This window comes from Carassius auratus, chromosome 28 (genome assembly GCF_003368295.1).
Source record: "Carassius auratus strain Wakin chromosome 28, ASM336829v1, whole genome shotgun sequence".
NCBI lineage: Eukaryota > Metazoa > Chordata > Actinopteri > Cypriniformes > Cyprinidae > Carassius > Carassius auratus.
This window is the reverse complement of record NC_039270.1, coordinates 10,379,507-10,386,908: the sequence shown is the minus strand read 5'-3', so window position 1 is coordinate 10,386,908 and position 7,402 is coordinate 10,379,507. Positions and strand designations below refer to the sequence as shown.

Below are 7,402 nucleotides of genomic sequence, written 5' to 3'. Positions count from 1 at the left end.
GTGCCTTTACAAACATTACACTTGGGACATATATCTGGTATATTTTCATTAAATTTGTTTGATAATACAGGAGTTATATATATACTCGCATAAGCCAATTATATTGTAACAACTTTAATCTTGTATTGACTGTTTGTACTTGAGCATCTTGACAAATCTCACTCCATTCATCTGGTGTGATCTCCTCGTTAAGATCCTGACTCCATGCTCCTAAACGAGAACTAGAAGACTCCGGGGAGCCCTCTACCAACATATTATACAGAAGTGAAATCCGACCTTTATCATAACAATCTTTGTTGACTACTCTTTCCGAAACTGATAATGGTGGTATATTTCCAGTACTTTTTTGAAATGCTAAAATGAAACTTCTTATCTGTAAGTACCTAAAAAAATGTCTTTTAGGTATATCAAATGTATTATTCAATTATTGAAGTGACATAAGATTGTCTTCCTTATATAAATCTTTAATACCTTTTTCTGCCCATGTCTTAAAACCTACATCTACTTTTCCGGGACTAAACTTAGGATTTCCCCATATTGGACACTAGCGGTATATATCACTTGTATAGGAGATATTCAAATATCTCTGCGTCTCATACCATACCCTTACCATATTTAAAACCAATGGATTCGTAACCTTACCCTTCATTTTCTGTAATATTTTACGATCCGAATCATATAAATATGATTCCAAGGGTATTTTTTTCGGCATAATTTTTTTTTCATTTCTACCCATACAGGTTGTTCATTAGATGTTGAGAAGAAAAACATAATAGATCTTAACTGGGCAGCAGTATAATACCATTTAAAATTAGGGCATTGAAGCCCACCCCTATCAAATGGCAAATATAAAAGAGATAATCTAATTCTGGATCTTCTATTGTTCCATATGAATTTAATAATTAACTTTTTAAGTCTAGAAAACAGATTACTAGGAGGTGTGATCGGAATATTCTGAAATAGGTACAAAAATGTAGGTAAAATATTCATTTTTAAAATACTAATTCTTCCTATTAAAGATAACGGTAAAGAAGCCCATCTTTCAACCAGTGTCACTGTATTCTCAAAAATTGAATTATAATTTTTTGTTACTATGTCTTGTTACCCTGTTTACATCCCCTAGAAATATTAAATGATTTTGATATACAATTATTAGTTAAGACCTCTGTCGAAGGATTTTGGTATAACAATTTAACCCATTTGCAGTATTTTTCTCCAAATCCAAACCGAATTAAAACATCAAACAGAAAATCCCATTCCACCCTGTTGAATGCCTTTTCTGCATCTAGTGCTAGTAATGCAGTATCTTTTTCCCCCTTTTGTTGATGCAGAATATTTAGCACTCTTCTTACATTATGACATCCTTGCCTATTTATCATAAAACTATTCTGATCCATCCCTATGATGTAAGATGCTACAGTTTCTAATCTTCTTGCCAAGTTGAGTAAACTTATAGGTCGACATAGGTTCACATTTATTGTTAGGTTTTCCTGATTTAGGCACTAAAATAATTATAGCTTCATTTAAAGACATAGGAAGTTTATTCTCCGCAAAAGCTTCTACTAGCATGTCTAACATAGGTCTTACTAATTTATCTTTAAATTTTTTATATATATCTATGGGGAGACCATCAGGTCCCGCCACCTTACCCACTTTCATCAGATCAATTGCCTCTACCACCTCTTGTAAACTAATGTCTTTTCTTATTTCATCTTTGTTCTTCTGGTATACTAGGTAACTCCAAATTATCCCAAAAAGTTTTTTGTATTTCTGAACCCGAAATACATTCAGAATCATACAGTTTCATATAATCTAAATGAATTATTAATTTCTTGTGGGATAACAATGATATTACCATCTGACTCTTCAATCGAATCTACAGCCCTCTCCATTTGCTTTTTTGTTAATTTGTCATGCCAACACTTTACCTGTCTTTTCGCCTTGATCATAAAATGTTTGTTTCAGCTTTAATAACTTAGCTACAGTTTTATTTGCAGAAAGTGTACTATATTTAGATCGAAGCATTAATAGCTGTTTATGTTTATCTGCACATATCGAATCACTATGATATACTTCATTTTCCAGCTCTTTTATCTCTTTTTCCAAATCTTGTAACTCCTGTCGAGATTTTTTACTTTTAGAACTACAAAAACTAATAATTTGTCCCCCAATAAAACATTTAAATGCCTCCCACCGAATTCCTGCTGAAGTTTTCAATTGATTGGTTTCAAAGTAATTGTCAATTTGATTGCCCAAGAACACTACAAATGACGCATCTTTAAGCCAACTTTGCTGGAATCACCATTTAGGGGTATCTTTAACTAATTTTGAATCGACATACGACAAAGACACTGGTGCATGATCAGAAATGACAATACTAAGGTATTGACAATCTATACATTTTGAAAGCAATTGGGCTGACACAAGAAAGTAGTCTATTCTAGAGTAAGTTTGGTGTGTTGCCAAATAGCATGAATATGCAGTCTGTTTTGGGTTAAGATGCCTCCATATATCCACTAGTTTAAGCTCTCCTATAAAATGTAGAATCTGTTTTCTAGAATTCACATGTGTGGTATCAACTCCCGTAGATCTATCTTTTCCTGGATCAAGTGTACAATTCATATCCCCCGCCATTATAACCTGACCTGGTAATGAAGCCACCATCAGAAATATGTTGCTATAAAATTTAGAGTCATCCTTATTAGGGCCATAGATATTTACTAAATTTATTATCTCTGTTACCAATCTTCCCTGAATAATCACAAATCTGCCAGCTGGGTCCTTAATAACATTATTCACTTGAAATGGCGCAGCTTTATGTATTAATGTAATTACTCCTCTGGCTTTTGTAGTAAAACATGCCGAGAATACCGGTCCTTGCCACCTGCTTTCAATTTTGATCACTTCCTCCTTAGTGATGTGTGACTCTTGCAAGAATACCACATTTGCCTGTATCTGCTTAATTCTAGTCATCACCTGTTTAATCTTTTTTAGTTTCCCCAGCCCCCTGCAATTCCATGATAGAAGCTTAATCCCTCCTATCTGTGCCATTTTTTGTTTTAACCATCCTCATTACCTTGAACCATATATTTGCCAAAATATAAAAGAGGCCAAACCTAAAACAACAAACAAAACTAATAACAAAATATGAACTTACCCCAGCCTTTTCCATGCTTCACTGGTACCATCAGTATCAGTAACACCCTTCCCTACACTCGACTTCTTAAATGGTCTTCTCCTATTTGTTCAAAAAAAAAAAAAAAAAAATGAACACCAACCCCTCTATCCATCAGTACGGTCACGCTAGTAAATGAAGGATCCAAAAGCAGAGATGACAGGAATGACAGTCTTTAATGAACTATATATATAACAAAGGCAGTCCGTCTTTTCAGCACACAGAACTGGAAAATAGAAACTTGAACAAACGGAAAGACTCCTGTCTCGATGAGTAACAGAACAGGACTCCCTTGTAGCAGACTTGAGGCTCAGGAGTAGATAACTCAGGCAGGGTGAGTGAACCACATAGGTTTACAATCAGTAGCAACAGCAGCAGAATACAGCAAAAACTCTGGGGCTAGACTGTTCCAGGCAGACAAGACAAGAATAGGTGAGTACCTCTCAATGCAGACAGGATGTAACTGCTTGACAAAACGCATGACATCTAACAATAATCCAACAAAGAATCTACCAGAGCAAACACCAGATAAAGGGTGAACACTTAGAGCAAAGTAGAAACAGGTGTCAAAGCAAATCAGCGCGAGCACAGTAAAGGCAGAGACGGTTAATAATTCGCCGCTGTCGTTCCTCCGGGGAGATGCGTACGCCCCCCAGCTGCATGGGTACAGCATCAGGTTGGTTATGAACAGAAGCACTAGCAGAAGGAAAGTTATCACAGGATGTGAAAAGTGGAAAACGAACTCGACGCCTCTGCTCGAAACACTTGTCAAGGCGGATGGCCAGGTCGATAAGTTGATCGAGCGGAGTTGGCGACCCCCGCGCGTAGATCTCCTTAAGGTCTACATTCAACCTTTCAAGAAAGCGAGCAGTTAGTGCAGGCCCAGATAGCAAACAGTCATTGAAACTATGCTGAATCAACATCCCGTTGTCAACATTAAGTCATTGAATCAACATCGAACTCTGATGTTGATTCAACATCATTTTGCACCCTGATTTAATATTGAAACAATGTTGAAATTCTGTCCATAAATCAACGGAATTTCAATGCTATTTCAATTATCAGGAATATTGAAACAATGTTAAAATTTCAACTGAACCAAGGATCAACGTGATTTCAATGGAATTTCAATCGTTTTAAAATGTTAATTTTAAATGTAATGCCATAAATTAAATAGCCTGCTTTATCTACAGCCAGGATGTAAAAAATGAATGGAACATTTAAAATCTTGTATAAAACACAAAAAACACCACACTATTTAAAATAAAATTCCTGTTTATTAGCCTCTACTCTTTATTTACACTTCATTGTCATCTGATGCCTGCATAAGTTGTCGTCCAGTCCCTCCTGCCCGGTCTGGCGAATAGCGCAGCCACTTTTGGGTGAAAATTGGGTGATGGTAGCTGTCCCCATCTGCTGAGTAAGAGCATCTAAAACAGAAAATAAAGTCACAATGCAAAACAAATATAGCATTTAAGTTAAACAGAACATATATTTGAACAAATTCAATAGCCTAGGCCTATGATTTTTCAATGATCGGATAAGGCAATAAGTCCTCGTGTTGAAGGCTAGATCATATTTCCCCTATATTCAAAGCACTTTTCAAAACTGCCTGTTCATGGATGTATTCGAATTAAAGGGAGGCAAAAAGGATTAGCTTGCAGTGACCTCTTTCATAAGGAAAATGTATGAGGCCAATTGACTCAATTTTTGTTTATTATTTCATTGGTTCAGGAGTAGTTGTTAACTCCACAAATTTAATATAAATAACTGGATACTAATTAAATAGTTAATGTAGATTAGAGTTAGCATAGACAAAAGATGTTTTGACAAAATAATCATAGACAAAAACCGTTGCATTCAGTTTTTGATGAGGTTTTGGGCTGGAAAACCAATTGCAAGTGGTGCAAGTTGTTTGCAGAAATAAAAAAAAATGAAATCAAAAATGTTGTTTTGCTTACTTGGTGTGCAATAGTCATCTGTAAAAGAACAGAAAAGACAAAAATCTCTGTTAAAAACAGCAATTAAAATTCACAATCGTACAGTGTGACTGTACTTTATACATATGTACTCAGGTAACCAATCTGTTATTAAAAATATAAAAACAAAGAATATAAACAACATAATATCCGAATTAAATATACAGGGGTTTATTCTTTTCAGCTACAGTTGATGTAATAGTAGCATTCAAGAAATAATTGTAAAATATAAAAAACTAAATACATTTTAATGTAAGCCTATAAAATATACAATTCTCATTAAAGCTAATGAATTACGCCCCATTAACTGGACTCCCCCGGCCTCTCAGATCACCATAAATGTTAAAGGGATTTTAATGCTAAAATATGCTATTTTTTATGCTGCACTTTCTTCCTATTGTGAATATTAAGCTACAATATATCTGTTTGTCAGCTCAAATGTTTCAGTGGTAGAACTTTTGCCTAGCGTGTCAGAGGTCCGGGTATTAAAATGAAGTACAATAGTTGTGCAAGTACAATGCTGTATCACTTGCGACGCAAACATCCAAAAGCAAATGAAAGCCGATGAGTACAACTGATGAGTAGTTTACACTTTATAGATTAGGGGGTGCAGAAAGCTTTGTAAATTATTTATAATGTTTATTGAGATAATAGTACAATGTTGACATTTCAATGATTTATGAGTGATTAATAATATATTAACTAGTAACTATTAACCATTAAGGATTTTGTTTGATTCAGCGGTTTACTGAAGGCCCCGACTGAAACCCCAGGGTACTCAGGGTACTTACTGTCTGACAGCAGGTTCACTCAGACTCTGCTCATCATCACTGAAGAGTCCAGGAACAAAACAAGCAATCTGACACAGAGTCAACAATATTTACTCTGCAGTTCCAGGTTCATTAGAAGGAAACAAGATAGAGCAGAGGTAAAAGACAGAATAATATATAACAACAATAATAACATATGTAATATACAAATTATACTACTAATAATATAATCTTAAAATAACAGAATCTATATTTTAAATTTTAGGTTGAGTGTGACTTACGTTTTGATGTCAGGGACTTCTTAAATTTGGTGAAATATATTCTGAAAAAGGCATATTAAATGTGTTTCATGAGCTTCTTTTCATGAGTTCACCTGTATTTCTAAGTCAGTATCTCCCTTCAGCCACATTTCTGAAGGGAGATACTGACTTAGAAATACAGATTTACTGAAGAAGCTCATGAAATACATTAATATGCCTTTTTCAGAATATATTTCACCAATTTTCTTTTCAAAAATCTTGGAGTTTCACTTTGTTCTGTATAGTTTCTTTCTGTCCTCCTGAAATCACAGAACAATTTGTATTAATATCTGTTTATCATGAAATATCAAAACTCATGTGAACTTGTTTTCAGCCGATTAACGTTACACTCTCAGTGTAAGTGACGTCATCGATTCAGTAAATCAGCCTTTTCTATAAAAAAAAAAAAAAAAAAAAAAAAACACTGACAAAATCACCAGCAAAACATTCACAGAGCCATCAAAATATCTCACACACACGACGATTTGATGAAAAGCCCAGAGTTTCATCAACAAGAGCTCAAAATTAGCCTAACATTACCTGAAAACTGCTAAGATAGATGCTAACAGACTTTTTCGAAGACACTAAACCATTTCTATAAAATAAATGTAATTGAAACATGTCAATAACAAGTAAGAAACGTGTCAGAAACATTTGTATATCATATTTGTGTGATTTTAGCGACTAAACTTACCTAAAACAGCGTAAACCGCAGCGAAAGACGGAGATTAACGTTACTGCTTGCCAGTAACGGTTTTTGTGTTGATGCCCCGTTTCCATGGCAACTCTGCTCCCCGCTCGCGCAGAACTCACCGCACACACAGCATTCACACAAACAAACATCTCGAGTTAAAACATTACATTTATAATGTACAGCCTCATTCAATAATCACTCACAATAGAGCTCGGGCGTAGACGTTATGGAATGGTGCATTGTGGGTAACGGCGGCCATTTTAGAGGCATCGCAAAGCAGGTTTGTAATAAGATAATAGCCGGTCTCCAGAAAAAGTTATAGAACGTGACAAAAAAAAAGTTGCCTATACCTATACGGACAAACTTAATAATGAAGCCAAACAACGCTACTTGGAGAAAAAAAAAAAAAATAAATAAATAAATAGGGCTTGTAATCGATCCCTATGAACACATGAAAGTTTACCAAGCCTCATTTTCCCTAATAA

The 7,402-nt window shown here is 34.9% G+C and overlaps 2 long non-coding RNA genes across 2 annotated transcripts; both read right to left on the bottom strand.

The window, feature by feature from the left end:
• Positions 1 to 4,450: 4,450 nt before the first annotated feature.
• LOC113046769 (uncharacterized) lies at positions 4,451 to 5,995 on the bottom strand. The gene is made up of 3 exons (XR_003276153.1): positions 5,946 to 5,995; positions 5,137 to 5,154; positions 4,451 to 4,605 (listed from the first exon to the last, which is right to left on the bottom strand). It is a non-coding gene; the product is annotated as an uncharacterized LOC113046769 (long non-coding RNA).
• A 631-nt stretch (positions 5,996 to 6,626) lies between these two features.
• LOC113046771 (uncharacterized) lies at positions 6,627 to 7,039 on the bottom strand. The gene is made up of 2 exons (XR_003276155.1): positions 6,918 to 7,039; positions 6,627 to 6,818 (listed from the first exon to the last, which is right to left on the bottom strand). It is a non-coding gene; the product is annotated as an uncharacterized LOC113046771 (long non-coding RNA).
• Between the last annotated feature and the right edge of the window lie 363 nt (positions 7,040 to 7,402).